Source organism: Mytilus californianus, unplaced genomic scaffold (assembly GCF_021869535.1).
Source record: "Mytilus californianus isolate M0D057914Y unplaced genomic scaffold, xbMytCali1.0.p SCAF_5, whole genome shotgun sequence".
NCBI lineage: Eukaryota > Metazoa > Mollusca > Bivalvia > Mytilida > Mytilidae > Mytilus > Mytilus californianus.
The window spans coordinates 64,551,433-64,567,192 of NW_026262701.1; the positions used below are offsets into that span (position 1 = coordinate 64,551,433).

The 15,760-nt window shown below is 32.2% G+C and overlaps 3 protein-coding genes and 1 long non-coding RNA gene across 10 annotated transcripts in view; 2 read left to right on the forward strand and 2 right to left on the reverse strand.

Annotated features, from left to right (window-relative positions):
- Positions 1-15,760, reverse strand: part of LOC127701233 (importin-4-like) — a 997,117-nt gene that overhangs the window by 249,765 nt on the left and 731,592 nt on the right. The gene's annotated exons all lie outside the window — the stretch shown is intronic.
- LOC127701235 (GPI transamidase component PIG-T-like) overlaps positions 1-15,760 on the reverse strand; it is a 242,162-nt gene that overhangs the window by 186,806 nt on the left and 39,596 nt on the right. The window lies entirely within an intron of this gene.
- LOC127701252 (uncharacterized) overlaps positions 1-15,760 on the forward strand; it is a 239,064-nt gene that overhangs the window by 133,554 nt on the left and 89,750 nt on the right. The gene's annotated exons all lie outside the window — the stretch shown is intronic.
- LOC127701240 (zinc finger CCCH domain-containing protein 13-like) overlaps positions 1-15,760 on the forward strand; it is a 406,889-nt gene that overhangs the window by 80,789 nt on the left and 310,340 nt on the right. The gene's annotated exons all lie outside the window — the stretch shown is intronic.

A 15,760-nucleotide genomic window follows, 5' to 3' on the forward strand; every position in this document is an offset into this window, starting at 1 on the left:
CTCCTAAATGGCAAAAGTGATAAAAGAACAGAGTTCCAATGTCCCCCCCCCCCCCCCCCCCCCCCTTCGTTGCACATATTTTATCTATCCAGGGGCAATAACTAAAAAAAAAAACACTTTTTTTGTTGTTCTTTAAAACAATTTATAAATAAAAAGCATCTTTTCCATAAATTTAATATTTCCAAGGGTCATAACCCTTTTAAAAAAAGTCGATCGTCCACCATTATAGAACTTGTCCGAGATATTGCTGATATTAAACTATAGTATAAGTTTTATAAAAATCTGGCAAGAATTGTACCCGTGAGAGCACTAACGAGGCCATTTCCATAAATTTAATATTTCCAAGGGTCATAACTCTTTTAAAAAAAGTCGATCGTCCACCATTATATAACTTGTCCGAGATATTGCTAATATTTACCTATAGTATAAGTTTTATAAAAATCTGGCAAGAATTGTACACATAAGAGCGCTCATAAGGCAATTTTCCATATAATTAATATTTCCAAGGGGCATAACTCTTTTTAAAATAATTGGTCGGCACTGATTTTCAAACTCATCAAAGACATTGCTGATATAAACCTATGATATAAGTTTTATAAAATTCTGGCAAGAATTGTACACACGAGAGAGCTAACGATGCAATTTTCCATATAATCAAAATTTCTAAGGGCATAACTCTTTTAAAAATAAAATGCTTCGCTTGGCGCAGCTTGATACGACCGCAGAGGTCGAACCCTGAACAGTTGGGGCAAGTATGGACACAACATTCAAGCTTGATACAGCTCTGAATTTGGATTGTGATTAAATATTTGACACAGCATAGGTTTCTGACACAGAAAGAATGTGGTCTAAGAACTTCAATTTTTTTAATTTACCTATTATGGTCCAATGTCCAAAACCAAAATACATGGTTAGATTCAGCATATCAAAGAACCCCATATATTCAATTTTTGTTGAAATCAAACAAAGTTTAATTTTGGACCCCAACTTGGACAAACTTGAAAACTGGTCCCATAATCAAAAATCTTAACACATGTTTAGATTCAGCATATCAAAGTACCCGAAGAATTCAAATTTTGTTAAAATCAAACTAAGTTTAATTTTGGACCCTTTGGACCTTAATGTAGACAAATTTAAAAAACGGGACCCAAAATTAAAAATCTAAAAACACGGTTAGATTTGGCATATCAAAGAACCCCAATAATTAAATTTTTCATGAAATCAAACAAAGTTTAATTTTGGACCCTTTTGACCTCAATATGAACCAATTTGATAGCGGGCCCACAAATAAAAAATCTAAATACATGGTAAGATTCAGCATATCAAAGAACCCCATATATTCAATTTTTGTTGAAATCAAACAAAGTTTAATTTTGGACCCCAATTTGGACCAACTTGAAAACGGGGCCAAAAATCTAAATACATGTTTAGATTCAGCATATCAAAGAACCCCATATATTCAATTTTTGTTGAAATCAAACAAAGTTAAATTTTGGGCCCCAACTTGGACCAACTTGAAAACTGGTCCCATAATCAAAAATCTAAACACATGTTTAGATTCAGCATATCAAAGAACCCCAAAAATTCAATTTTTGTTAAAATCAAACTAAGTTTAATTTTGGACCCTTTGGACCTTAATGTAGACCAATTTAAAAAACAGGACCCAAAATTAAAAATCTAAATACACGGTTAGATTTGGCATATCAAAGAACCCCAATAATTCAATTTTTGATGAAATCAAACAAAGTTTAATTTTGGACCCTTTTGACCTCAATATGAACCAATTTGATAGCGGGCCCACAAATAAAAAATCTAAATACATGGTAAGATTCAGCATATCAAAGAACCCCATATATTCAATTTTTGTTGAAATCAAACAAAGTTTAATTTTGGACCCCAATTTGGACCAACTTGAAAACTGGGCCAAAAATCTAAAATCTAAATACATGTTTAGATTCAGCATATCAAAGAACCCCATATATTCAATTTTTGTTGAAATCAAACAAAGTTTAATTTTGGACCCAACTTGGACAAACTTGAAAACTGGGCCCATAATCAAAAATCTAAACACATGTTTAGATTCAGCATATCAAAGAACCCCAAGAATTCAATTTTTGTTAAAATCAAACTTAGTTTAATTTTGGACCCTTTGGACCTTAATGTAGACCAATTTAAAAAACAGGACCCAAAATTAAAAATCTAAATACACGGTTAGATTCAGCATATTAAAGAACCCCAAGAATTCAAGAATAAAACCCCATTGAAATTGATCAAGAAATAAGCAATTTATACGAAGTATCTTCTTTTGCACAATACTGTGCAATTGAATATTTCTTGCTATTGCGCAATACTGTACAATTGACAATTTCTTGCTATTGCGCAATATTGTGCTATTGGATATTTCTTGCTATTGCGCAATACTGTGCAATTGAAGATTTCTTGCTATTGCGCAATACTGTGCAATTGAAGATTTCTTGCTATTGTGCAATACTGTGCAATTGAAAATTTCTTGCTATTGCACAATACTTATTATATAATAATTTACACATCCTGTTTGGTGTGTATCTCCTACCATATCATTATTATTTGCTTTTAAATATAAATCAGAAATAACCAACTTAAAATGGAAAATTTTAAAAGAAAAAAAAAAGGAAAAAAAGAAAAAAAAAAAAAAAAAAAATCCCCCCCCAAATTTTTTGAACCCCCTTATGATTCATCACCCCCAAACTCAATCCCAGCCTTCCCTTTGTGGTATGGTACCTTGCAGTACAATTTCAGAGAGATCAATACACTTGAACACAAGTTATTGTCTGGAAACTAGAAAAATGCTCATTTTTGGCCCCTTTTTGGCCCCCACTTCCTAAACGTTTCGGTCAATTACCCCCAAACTCAATTCCAGCTTTCCCTTTGTGATATGGAACCTTGTAGTACAATTTCAGAAATATCCAAACACTTACACACAAGTTATTGTCATGAAACTAGAAAAATGCTTGTTTTTTGCCCCTTTTTTGGCCCCTAATTCCTAAAATTTTGAGGCAATTACCCCCAAAATCAATTACAGCCTTCCCTTTGTGATATGGAACCTTGTGGTACAATGTCAGAGAGATCCATAAACTTACACACAAGTTATTGTCTGAAAGTTACAAAAATGCTTATTTTTGGCCCCTTTTTGGCCCCTAATTCCTAAAATCAATCCCAACCTTCCTTTCGTGGTATTGAACCTTATGGTGAAATTTCATGGAGATCCATTCACTTAAACTAAAGTTAGAGTGCGAAAACCAATGTGTCTTCGGACGACGACGACGACGACGACGACGACGACGACGACGCCAACGTCATACCAATATACGACCAAAAAATTTTTAATTTTTGCGGTCGTATAATAATAGATCGGCACTGATTTTCGTTCTCTTCTAAGACATTGCTGATATAAACCTATGATATAAGTTTTAAAAAAATCTGGCAAGAATTGTACACATGAAAGCGCTAACGATGCAATTTTCCATAATTAATGTTTCTAAGGGGCATAACTCTTTTTAAAATAATTGATTGGAAAAATGATTTTCGAACTCGTCCAAGACATTGCTAATATAAACCTATGATATAAGTTTCATAAACATCTGACAAAAATTGTACACATGAGAGCGGTAACGATGCAATTTTCCATATAACTAATGTTTCCAAGGGGCATAACTCTTTTAAAAATAATTGATCGGCACTGATTTTTGAACTCGTCTAAGACATTGCTGATATAAACCTATGATATAAGTTTCATAAAAATCTGGCAAGAACTGTACACCTGAGAGCGCTAACAAGACCGGATGAACGGATGCCCAGTATTTCCTTGTCCCCCGCAACGCGTTTTGCCGGGGACAATAAAAGATATGGTAATGTTAATACAACTGAATGTTAATACATGTACAACTGGATACCACATATCATTGACTTTTCATAAAAAGTAAAATAACAAAAATACCTAACTCCAATTAGGGAAAATTCAAAACGGAAAGTCACCCTTATCAAATGGCAAAATAAAAAGCTCAATCACATCAAACAACAAAAAGAGAGGCGGAAGATACCAAAAGGATAGTCATACTCAAAAGTTGAAAAACAACTGACAATGCCATGGCAAAAAAATAAATCAAAGCGCGAAAGCTCTGGAAAAGGCATTTGCCGTATACTAAGAAATATGCATGTATGGAAGTTTTCCCCCCTTATAGAACAAGTACATGATTACTTCTGTTATCACAAGTCACGAAATAATTTCATACCAAATATCACCAGTAAACAATTATCAGTTATGTTAAAACACTTTTACCTGTATAAAATATAAAATACAATGATATACTGAAACTTGATAATCATATTGAAATTTCCAGCATCTACTTATTGTCTCAGGACTCGACTAGCATGGTAAATCCTGAAGAATTGCAGGTTTGTGTCACCAAATTCATTTCAATTTTAATATGTTGCATTCCAAATATCATTATTACCGTAAAAAAGTGTTGCAATCCTAATTCAAATATAATCAGTACACCCTTTTTCGCCACCTGAATTCAGAGAAAAGTGATAATTTGGTGAAACTCTAATAAATTTAAAGTTTTCTGCTGTTGTTTAAAATGCTATAATTTGTGGTGATAATATTGGCTCCACCGGTTCCTTTGGTGCCCTATCAGTGGAGCCCAGAACTAACAAACTAGTCCATAATGAAAAGCATTGAGCTGGACAATAAAATTAAGATGGAGCCCAAAGCCCAACTGTAATGCCCAAAAATATTTCCATGGGGAAATTCTATTTCCTTCAACTAACTTTTAAAAAAACGCTTTAAACTAATTCTAGAACACATCCTGAGTGTTAAAGATAAGACAAAACTAGAGGCTTTAATGAGCCTGTGTCGCTCACCTTGGTCTATGTGCATATGCAACAAAGGACACTCTCCAACTTTGTGGACGAGAATAGAATTCATGACAAAAATCTCTGTTTTGTTGATCTTGGATTGCTGATCATTTAGTCTGTTTAGTTTCTCCCTATCTTCTTTAGTTTTTGCTCAAAACACAAAAGAGGGTAAACAAATCCTCATTTTAGGGCAACCACTCCTTTAAAGAGTGACAGTCTACTAACTATATCTGCAAAATATGACTTGTTAGTAGATCTTGCCTTGCTGATCATTTTTGTGATTTAGAGTATTTATCTATCTATTATAATTTTTATCATATAAGGCAAAACGCAAAAAATTGATAACAATCATCATAAAAGGGCAATAACTCCAATTAGGAGTTGTCAGACAATTTCCTCCATAATTGTCTTAATTGTAGATCTTGTCTTGCTGATCATTTTTGCTTATTTAAGTTTCTATCTATCTATTATAATTTTTAAGATATAAGGCAAAAATGCCAAAAATTGGTAAAAATCCTCATCAAAGGGCAATACTTCTAATAAGGAGTCGACTGACGATTTCGACCATGCAGACTTATTTGTAGAACTTGTCTTGCTGATCAATTTTGCATTTTAAAGTTTCTCCCTATCTATTATAGTTTTCAAGATAATCGGCAAAAATGAAAAACTAGAGCCCCCAAGAGCCTGAATCGCTCACCTGTATATAATATTTGCATACTTGAAGCCAAATAAATTGTGGGATTTCCATTTTGGTTGGCAGTCTTGACATAAGAACATAAGTGGAAGTTGTAACTGGCTCACAGGATTTGCCAAAATGGTGTTCAAAATAGCTCAATGGACAGGATTTTCAAGTAAAATTTCCAACAGTGTTCCATTTTCAACAATGTTTGCCTTTTAGTGTAATTTCAGACCTTGAGTAAAACTGATGTATTGTAAATTGATGCAACTTACACATCTTAACATTCAAGAGTTGTATCATAGCATTTATCAATATACCGTAACTATTTTCCATCTGGCCTAAGAGGAAAAAGAATTATCAAACAGGAACATTTCAGGATGACACTAATGTCCCACCTTTGAAATAGCTGACACTATAAAGAACCATGGAAAAAGTCAAAACGATGAAAGCTAAATTTTTAAATATCATACCATGGTATACCTGAATGAAATAAGAGTGGACATAGACCAGTGTGGATAGTATCTGGCAATCTGAAAGTATTGCATAGAACTGCGAGTCAACTCACTAAAGGATACCCCCACTTCCCTTATTTAATAAACTAAATTAGTTCAATTATCGACCTTAAAATATTTCCAACCAGAATTACTTTCCTTCATGCATATTCCCAGGTTGTGTACTGCAACTGTTAAAAGTTTCATCAATATTGATCAAGCCATTAAGGAGAGGTGAGCTTACCAGACCTGTTGCAACATATTGCAATGTTAAATTAAGTAAGTTCAATTATCTCCCTGGAAATATTTCTGACCAGGATTATTTTCCTTTATGCACATTCTCAGGTTGTGTACTGCAACTGTGTAAAGTTTCATCAATATTTATCAAGCTGTTAAGGAGGAGTTATGCTTACGAGACCTGTTGCCACATATTGCAATATTAAACTAAGTACATATCAATTATCTCCCTTGAAATATTTTGAACCAGGAATTTTTCCTTTATGCACATTCTCAGGTTATGTACTGCAACTGTGTAAAGTTTCATCAATATTGATCAAGCCATTAAAAAGGAGTTACTTATGAGATCTATTGCCACATATTGCAATATTAAACTAGGTAAGTTCAATTACCTCCCTTAAAATATTTCAGACCAGGATTATTTTCCTTAAAGCACATTCTCAGGTTGTGTACTGCAACTGTGTAAAGTTTCATCAGTATCGGTTCATTCGTTAAGGAGGAGTTGTGCTTACAAGACATATGGACAGACGGAGGACAGGGTGATTCCTATAATACCCCCCAAAACTTTGTTTGTGGGGGTATAAAAAAGAACAAATGAAAGGGTGCACCGATAAATGTAATTTTTTGTAAGGATTAATGGTTGTTCAATGTCCAGTGGCAAGTAAGACGAATATTTAGGTTGAGATGTGATAATGAGATATGAATACCGACTCTGCTTGTACTAATAGTAAACAACACTCAATTGTGCCAGATTTTTAACATCCTAGCTCACATTGTAACAGTTTGTAGGAAGACATGTTACCCTACCCCAACACATTGACTCTAAGCCAACCAGTCTTTGCTTTTATTCCTTAATGCCCTGTTTAGCAGAGTAGTAGCAAATACCAATTTTCAAATCTTTGGGTTGACAGAGCAGGGGTTCTGAAGCAACCCAACCATTACACCACAAAGGCAGTACTTTTGTAAGGAAGACATAAGCAATTCTTTTTCATTCTTAACATGCTAATTACAATGTACAAGACTACATTATACGGATCATTTGTACTAAGTTTTTAGTTCATTTGACTACAACTTCACCTTGAACTACTGTTACCAAAAACTTTAACCTGATTTGGGATGGATGAATGGAAAAACAGACAGAATGACAGACTGACTGAAAACATAATGACTCTTTACTGAAGTAGGCAGGGCATAAGTATAATCTCAGAACAAACAGTTGCATTATGTTATTAGAACATAATAGAAAATTATAATAGAGTTTTAACAGATTTATTTTTGAAAACAAGCATCTATAGATACATCCATTTCTAAACATGAACATCTTATAATTCCAGATACATTTAGGTAATAATTTATAATAGTAATTATAAATATGGATTTGAATTTTTAATTTCAATATTTGTACTGTTACTGAATTTTTCAGTTAAATTTGATAAATTGGATACGACCACAGAGGTCGAACTCTGAACAGTTGGGGCAAGTTTGTACACAATATTCAAGCTTGATACTGTCTTAATTTGGATTGTGATAAAATTGTTGACATAATAAGTTTCTGATACAAAATAAATGTGGTCAAAGATCTTAAAAATTTGAAATGGGACATTTAATTTAGCTAGAATGGTCTGATATCCAAAATCTAACAACATGGTTAGATTCAGCATAAAAAAAAAACACCAAAAATTTAATTTTAGTTGAAATCAAACAAAAAAACTTAAATATTGGACCCTTCAAACCTTAATATGGACTAATTTGAAAACAGGGCCCAAAATAAAAAATCTAAATGCACAATAAGATTCAGCATATCATACAGCCGCAATCATTCAGTTTTTGATGAAATCAAACAAAATTTAATTTTGGACCCTTTTGACCTCAATGTAGACCAATTTAAAAATGGGGCCCAATATCCAAAATAGTAATGCAAGGTCAGAACCCCAAAAAATTAAAGACTTTAAATTAATCCCATTGAAATTGGTTAAAAGATTTGTATTTATTTTCAATTGAAGATTTCTTGCTATTGCGCAATACTGTCCTGTTGCGCAGTACTGTGCAATTGAAGATTTCTTGCTATTGCACAATACTTTGCTATTGCGCAATACTGTGCAATTGAAGATTTCTTGCTATTGCGCAATATCACAGCGCAATACTGTGCAATTGAAGATTTCTTGCTATTGCGCAATACTGTGCAATTGAAGATTTCTTCTTGAAGCTTTTCAAAAAATTTGAAATTTCAAAAATTTTGAAGAAAAAAAATATAAACACCCCAAAAAAATTGGAAAAAAAATCCCCCCCAAACTCAATCCCAGCCTTCCCTTTGTGGTATGGAACCTTGTAGTACAATTTTAGAGAGATCCATACACTTAAACAAAAGTTATTGTCTGGAAACTAGAAAAATGCTTGTTTTTGGCCCCTTTTTCCTACCCTACTGAAAATGAGTACGGGATTCCACTGGATTTCCAGTGAAATTACACTGGTATTCAGTGGAAAAAAATATTCCGATGGAATCCCATTAGAATTTCATCCAAAACATCTGGAATATTTTTCACACTGTAATTCCAATGGAAAATCAGTGAAATTTCCAATGAAACTTCCAAAGATTTTCCAATTAATTTCCAGTGGAATATTATTTTTTATATTTCAGTGGAGTTTTGATTTAATGCAAATATTCCAGTGGAATTTTGGACTTAGAAATTTAAAGGAATATATACTTCTAATTTAAATTTTTCAAATAATTAAGTGCATGATTATTAAAGGATTTAATTTGTAACATATAATTTGCTGGCCTGATAAGAAATTAAATATTATAATCATGATAATATATGGGATGTAATGAATATTTCATAAACCTACATATACACATGTATATGAAACATTTGTTCAAAAAATGTTACATGGTTAAATGTAATATGAAATCACTTGCCTAGTAACAAATGAAAATAATCATTTGGTCTGAAAGACCCCCCCCCCCCCCACCCCCATATAATATAAGTAAAATGGTAGCTCCTCAGATGTAGGGTGAATATAATGCATCACCATATAGCCTATGAAAGGATACATTTTAACTATTAAGAAATAAAATTAAATGTGCAATAATCAGATAATATAAATAAAGAAATGAATATTTTATATCAAATTGGGTTGAGAATAAGATTCTGTTTGATTTAAAGAACAAAAATTCGTAAGGGTTCCGCGGAACCCAGTGTCTCGCCTACTTTTGCTGTTAATCGCAGGCTCAACAAAAATGAGGAAAAAAATAAATAAAAATATTCCTCTCTATACTATCTTTTGATTGTTAGTAGCTTCTGTCCAAGTTTGGTAAAAATCCAGGATAGTTTATGAATCTAATAAATGTTTTAAAAACTTAAACTGCAGACTGTATGTAATGTTAACTGGAAGAAAAACAAAGTCCATTTATAAGTAAAATACGGAAAAAATCAAAAAAATTTTAACAAAATTTCCTTCTAGATACTAGCTTTTAATCATAAACAAGCTTCTGTCCAAGTTTGGTACAAATCCAGGATAGTTTAAGAAAGTTGTTAAAATTTTAAAAACTTTAACCACTGAGTGAATGTAATGTTAACTGGCAGAAAAACTAAGTCCATTTATAAGTAAAATACGGAAAAAATGGATTTTTTTTTTTACAAAATTTACTTCTGGATACTATCTTATGATCATAAACAAGCTTCTTTCCATGTTTGGTAGAAATCCAGGATAGTTTAAGAAAGTTATTAAAATTTCAAAAACTTCAACCACAGAGTGAATGTAATGTTTCTTGGCAGAAAAACTAAGTCCATTTATAAGTAAAATACGGAAAAAATGGATTTTTTTTTTACACAATTTACTTCTGGATACTATCTTATGATCATAAACAAGCTTCTTTCCAAGTTTGGTAGAAATCCAGGATAGTTTAAGAAAGTTATTAAAATTTCAAAAACTTTAACCACAGAGTGAATGTAATGTTTCTTGGCAGAAAAACTAAGTCCATTTATAAGTAAAATATGGAAAAAAATGGAATTTTTTTTTTACAAAATTTACTTTTGAATATTATCTCATGATCATAAACAAGCTTCTGTCAAAGTTTGGTAGAAATCCAGGATAGTTTAAGAAAGTTATTAAAATTTCAAAAACTTTAACCACAGAGTGAATATTTGTGGACGCCGCCGCCGACGACGACGACGACGACGACGACGCCGACGGAATGTAGGATCGCTATGTCTCGCTTTTTCGACAAAAGTCGAAGGCTCGACAAAAACAATTAATATTCTTTTTGAAAAATGTGCATGGCTCTTAAAAGGGCCGTTTTAAACAGATCTGTTGCAGAAATTATCTTCAGACTGTACGAATTGTTAGGATAACTCCGTTTTTTTTCTTCAAGTGACCGTACTGGCAACTGCCCTGCCCTTCAGTCTACATGTATACAATAATATAATTATTTCTCCTTTGACTTCATCATGTTCATTAACTGTTACTGGTCTACTGTTCTTTTGAGAAAAGTAAAGTGAACGGCTTTCATTTTCCACATTGTTCTATAAACTGTTTCGGTATCTTAACTTTGTCGGTGTGATGAATTTTTCATCATTTTCATGTCCTGAACTCGGCACTGGAACTCGGGTCATATAAGTTAATCTATAGAAACATTTCACATATAATCCGCTCAAATCAATTGTACGCTAAATGTCAGTGTTTTGGCGTAATTTGAGCAGAAAATTCGTGAAACTGTAGTCTATAATGTTGTTTTTCAACACACATGTTTACATTCATGGAAAACCGCTGATTTGATTGGATAACTCTATTTCCGGGATTTCCGATCGGCCAATCAGATAGTCGTTATCATTAATACACGGAATGTGTTCAAATTTGAAACTAAAAATATTGTACGAGCATAATAATGGAGTATGTATCCTGTCCAGCATTGTCCAGCTGTGGTTACATTAATCATGTTAATAATAATTAATACTCAACAACCTTCGATAAATAAAGAAATAGACATTAAAGGCAGATTATTTAGGTATGACATTAGCTGTTGAACCAAGAATTTACGATGAGACGATGTGCTGATGTAGGGCAGACGTACAGCAGATACAGGTAATTTTTAAGAGATTTTACATTTGATTTTTACATCATGAATATTTTTAATTAAAATTAAAAAAAAAAAGATATACACCCCCTTTAGTTTCATTCATGGGCTCTGTTAGTTCACACTTTGAGGATGACCATTTGGTGTTCTGAAAAGGGGGAGGTGGGAATGTAATAATAATTTTATTATTCAATATTGAATACATTGTGTGCCTTCACAATCAAGGAAAGATGTTTACAGTTTACTACACAATGTCAGGCACATTCAACTTAATTTTGTCATGTTCTGATTTGGATGGACATGCAACACAAAAAATCCCTAAAGGTTGTTTTAGAGTCTTTATACTTAACTGAAAGAAGCTTCTTAATTATATATGTACATTGTATGATAAATATCAGTAATATATGATGCATACAGGTCATGACCAGAATTAAAAATTATTAATAAAATGTTTTTACATTTTTTTTTAGGTTGTCCATATATTAAAAGGGATTGATCATGGTGTCCACCGTGAAGGTACAAAGCTGCAAAAATGATGACTGTGCATCAATCAATATCCACTCAATAATATGAAAACACGATGAAAACAAACGAACCAGCAGCAGTAAAGAAATTTGAGTATAAGATTATTGAAAGGTACTTATTGAATTATTTTTTCATCCTTCCCACACTTGAAATAAAAATACATTAATCATGTTAATCATTCACATCTATAAGCTGTAAACACATCTCAAAAACATTGATCTGATCACCATGCACAATGGTTAATCATGGCTATTATGTGAACAAAATGAGGTGTCTGGTATGCTTCAACCAGATAGTAAACCAACAACAAACACAACACAAAGGGAAAGATAATATGAGGCTAAATAAAAATATATGCGTGGTTCCAATTACCTTACCTACCTTTTTTTTTAGTCTTAACAATAGCCTACCCTAAAGATTTTTTTGTCATTTTTCAGTAAGTACTGTTTAAGTCAGAATGTTGCTCCCATAGACATGATAGACTCAATGTAAAAAAAAACCATAAAATAAAAAAATTCTTACCTACCTACCCTAATTTTTTTTAAATGTAACTGGAACCACACATACTATTTTATTTGGCTTTCAGAGACACCTGATCCATGAACAATAAAAGTCTATTTTGATAAAAAGAGATGTGTGTTATAAGTCTAAGAGACAGCAACCCAACAACTATAGCCAAAGATATCTAGAGAACACATAGTCTTCAACAATAGACATACATGTGTCTAAGTTGCTCTTAGTGTATAAATGTTGTGAATAAATTACACACAAACACAAATAAAATATGCCAGTAACATATATTTTTGAATAATTGCAGACTGGAGCATGGTATTGTAATGTTATTTTAATTCAAAATTCTATGCATGTTATGATGTATGATTTTTTTTCTTTCAGATTAATCAATGAAGACTTAATGGAACAGGATTGGAATGCAGAAACTTTGGACTTAATTCATGAATAATATCAATGGATGATGAAGAAAACTGACCAAACTGACAAAGTATTTAGTATGCATGTAAACTGGACATTTTTGTTTGTTTAATGCACAATAAACAAATTTGTAAAATTGAAAATTAAAACCATTTGTGAGAGATTTCAAGAGGACCAAAAGTTACCATGGACTTATGAATGATTTAACCAGAAAAATGATTTACATGTACAATTAAGTAAATACATCTTTGACTAAAAAATGATAATTTATCAACGTTAATATTATAAAGAGGTTGATCTTTTCGTTTAAAAGGTCTTAAATGTGGATGATGTATAAACTGTTGTAATTTCTTTAATTGTTGACTTGCATTAAAATGGTTATTGTCTTATTTCAAGTTTTCTTATTAATTCATTCAAAAATAAGCAGTGCATGCAAAATGATATCTAACATTTCAGTGGAATTGTCAATTTCCATTGAAATATCACTGGTTTTCTTTGGTTGATTGTTACAATTTCCAATGGAATTACCACTGGTATCCCAGTAGAAAACAATAAATGTCCAGTGGGAAAACAATGGTATTCCATCGAAGTTTTCACTGGTATTCCAATGGAATTTCCACTGTATTCCACTCGAGTATTCACCGGAATCCCACTGGATATTCCACTGATATCCCAATGGAAAACAATGAATGTCCAATGAAAATCCCGACCAAATTTCCCAGTGGTAATACAGTGGTATTCCAATGGAACTCTGATGAAACTCCACTGGTATTTTCAGTGAAATCCCACTTTACATTTTCAGTAGGGTAAACTGTTGGTACAATAACCCCCAAAATCAATCCCAACATTCCTCTTGTGGTATTGAACCTTCTGGTAAAATTTCATAGAGATCCATTAACTTTAACTAAAGTTATTGTCCGGAAACCAAATGTGTCTTCAAACGACGACGACAACGACGACATGATAGCATTATATGAACGCAAAAAACATTTTGCGGTCGTATAAAAATGACAATAATAAATGCACCCAATAATTTCTGAATTACTTTTCAGGAAAGGCTAACAATATCAAAATATTTAGACATTTTTCAATTATTATGGCATGGAAATGGTAATGCTACATTGCATTTCCAAAGAACATATATATTAATGCACTAATATCTTTTGAATTAAAATTTTACCAGCTACAGAGCAACATAGAATTGACTTTTTTGAGAAACCAAATCATTTTTATTTATACTCCAAAAAGTGCATCTGAATATTTAGGGTCAATTTTGGTTTTCACTATTTGTGGTTATTCAGAGTTTAAAAAAAACCATTCCAGTTCATCTTGATGGCTTGGTGCGAAATTTATCTCAAAAACATTGAGTTATATAATGAATCTCGAGTGTGTCCACTCTTTCCAAGAAAGTCATTATTTTTCAAAAAATTAATCTGAGCAAAAAAATTACTGACCATGCCAGGTCACCAATTATTGTTTGTGATTGTCAATGTCCAACCCCGAGGAAAAAAATTACCATGTTTTTGTTATGTATGTAAGTCTGGTAACTTTAGAAAGATGTCAACTTGCTTCAGATAGTGATTGAAAGTATGGTTGGATTATGAAAAGTCTTATATTTAAGCATTAATAAAGTCATTTTGCTAAAAAAATCTTAAGACTGCCATTGTTTCGAACACTTTAAAATATATTAGCTATAAAAGAACTGTCTATATTATATTGACCAATGTTATTTAATAACTAAAGCATTGGTCTTGGAACACTGGGTCATGTAAGAAGTACAAGCCAACTTGGTTGCCTTTACAACACTTGACACTGTATAAAAGTAATCTTGATCCTTGTAACAGTTTGTGTAGTTGCTAATCTAAACACTGAGGAGGCTGTGAACTGTCTTTGAGTCATTGTTGACCTGCTGTCAGTTCGGAATTTCTTGAGCATGTTGAAGGTGCTTCAAGGTCCGCATTGGAGTGTGAAATAGTGAGCATTTCTTTGCTGAGTTGAAAGTTTATTAACTGTTGTTTCTGCATCAAAACCTTGACAACATTAACACCACTCCATTTTCTATCACTGCCGTTATTTACTTTAATCATCTTTGACGTGCCATTAACAGAAGCCATGTCGAGTAATTAATATTTGATCACCTGTTGAATGTTTAATTAAGCTATTATCACTTGTTAATTAGCATTGGGCCACATCAACACAAGCTATATAAAATGCTCCGCTGGACACAGGTTGGTACGACCGCAGAGGTCGAACCCTGAACAGTTGGTGTGAGACAGTGAAGTTTTGTAAAAAGTAGGGACCCCTATTTTTTATTGTATTATTATAGTTACAATTTCAATACAGTTGTTTAGGTGAATTACGGTATCATGTGTGTCCTGCGAGATGCATCGGGCTTTATCATTATATTGCTGATAAGCCGACATACCACATGTAAAATAAATATTATGAAAATGTATTTATAATTCTTTATTCTTTCCCAGATAATAAGCTTAATTTTATTATATTTTCATTTTTTAAAGAAAGTTATAATTTCTTCTAAACTTTTTGGATATTTCTTAATCTTTAGTTAATTTTTATTGATTAATTGATTAATTTAACTGATCACGTCTATGTCTCTTTTTATTAATTTAATTATGATTTTCACTGCTACTTTTAAATATACATCTTTCAAAGCGTAAAGTATTTACTATGCTCCAGTTTAAACTATTGGTAGAAAGTATTAGTTTTGTTGATTAGTGTATTATTGTTTATCTAGTGAAATGTATAGGAATGTACGAATAACACGTGTCTTCAGAGAACAAAGGAATTCACGTGATACCTCGATGTAGAGCTGTGCTCTAGTAGAAAATACATCGAATGCTTTATTACATTTATATCTTTGTTATTAGATTAATTTTTATATATTTTTATGTAGCCGTTTAGTAGTTA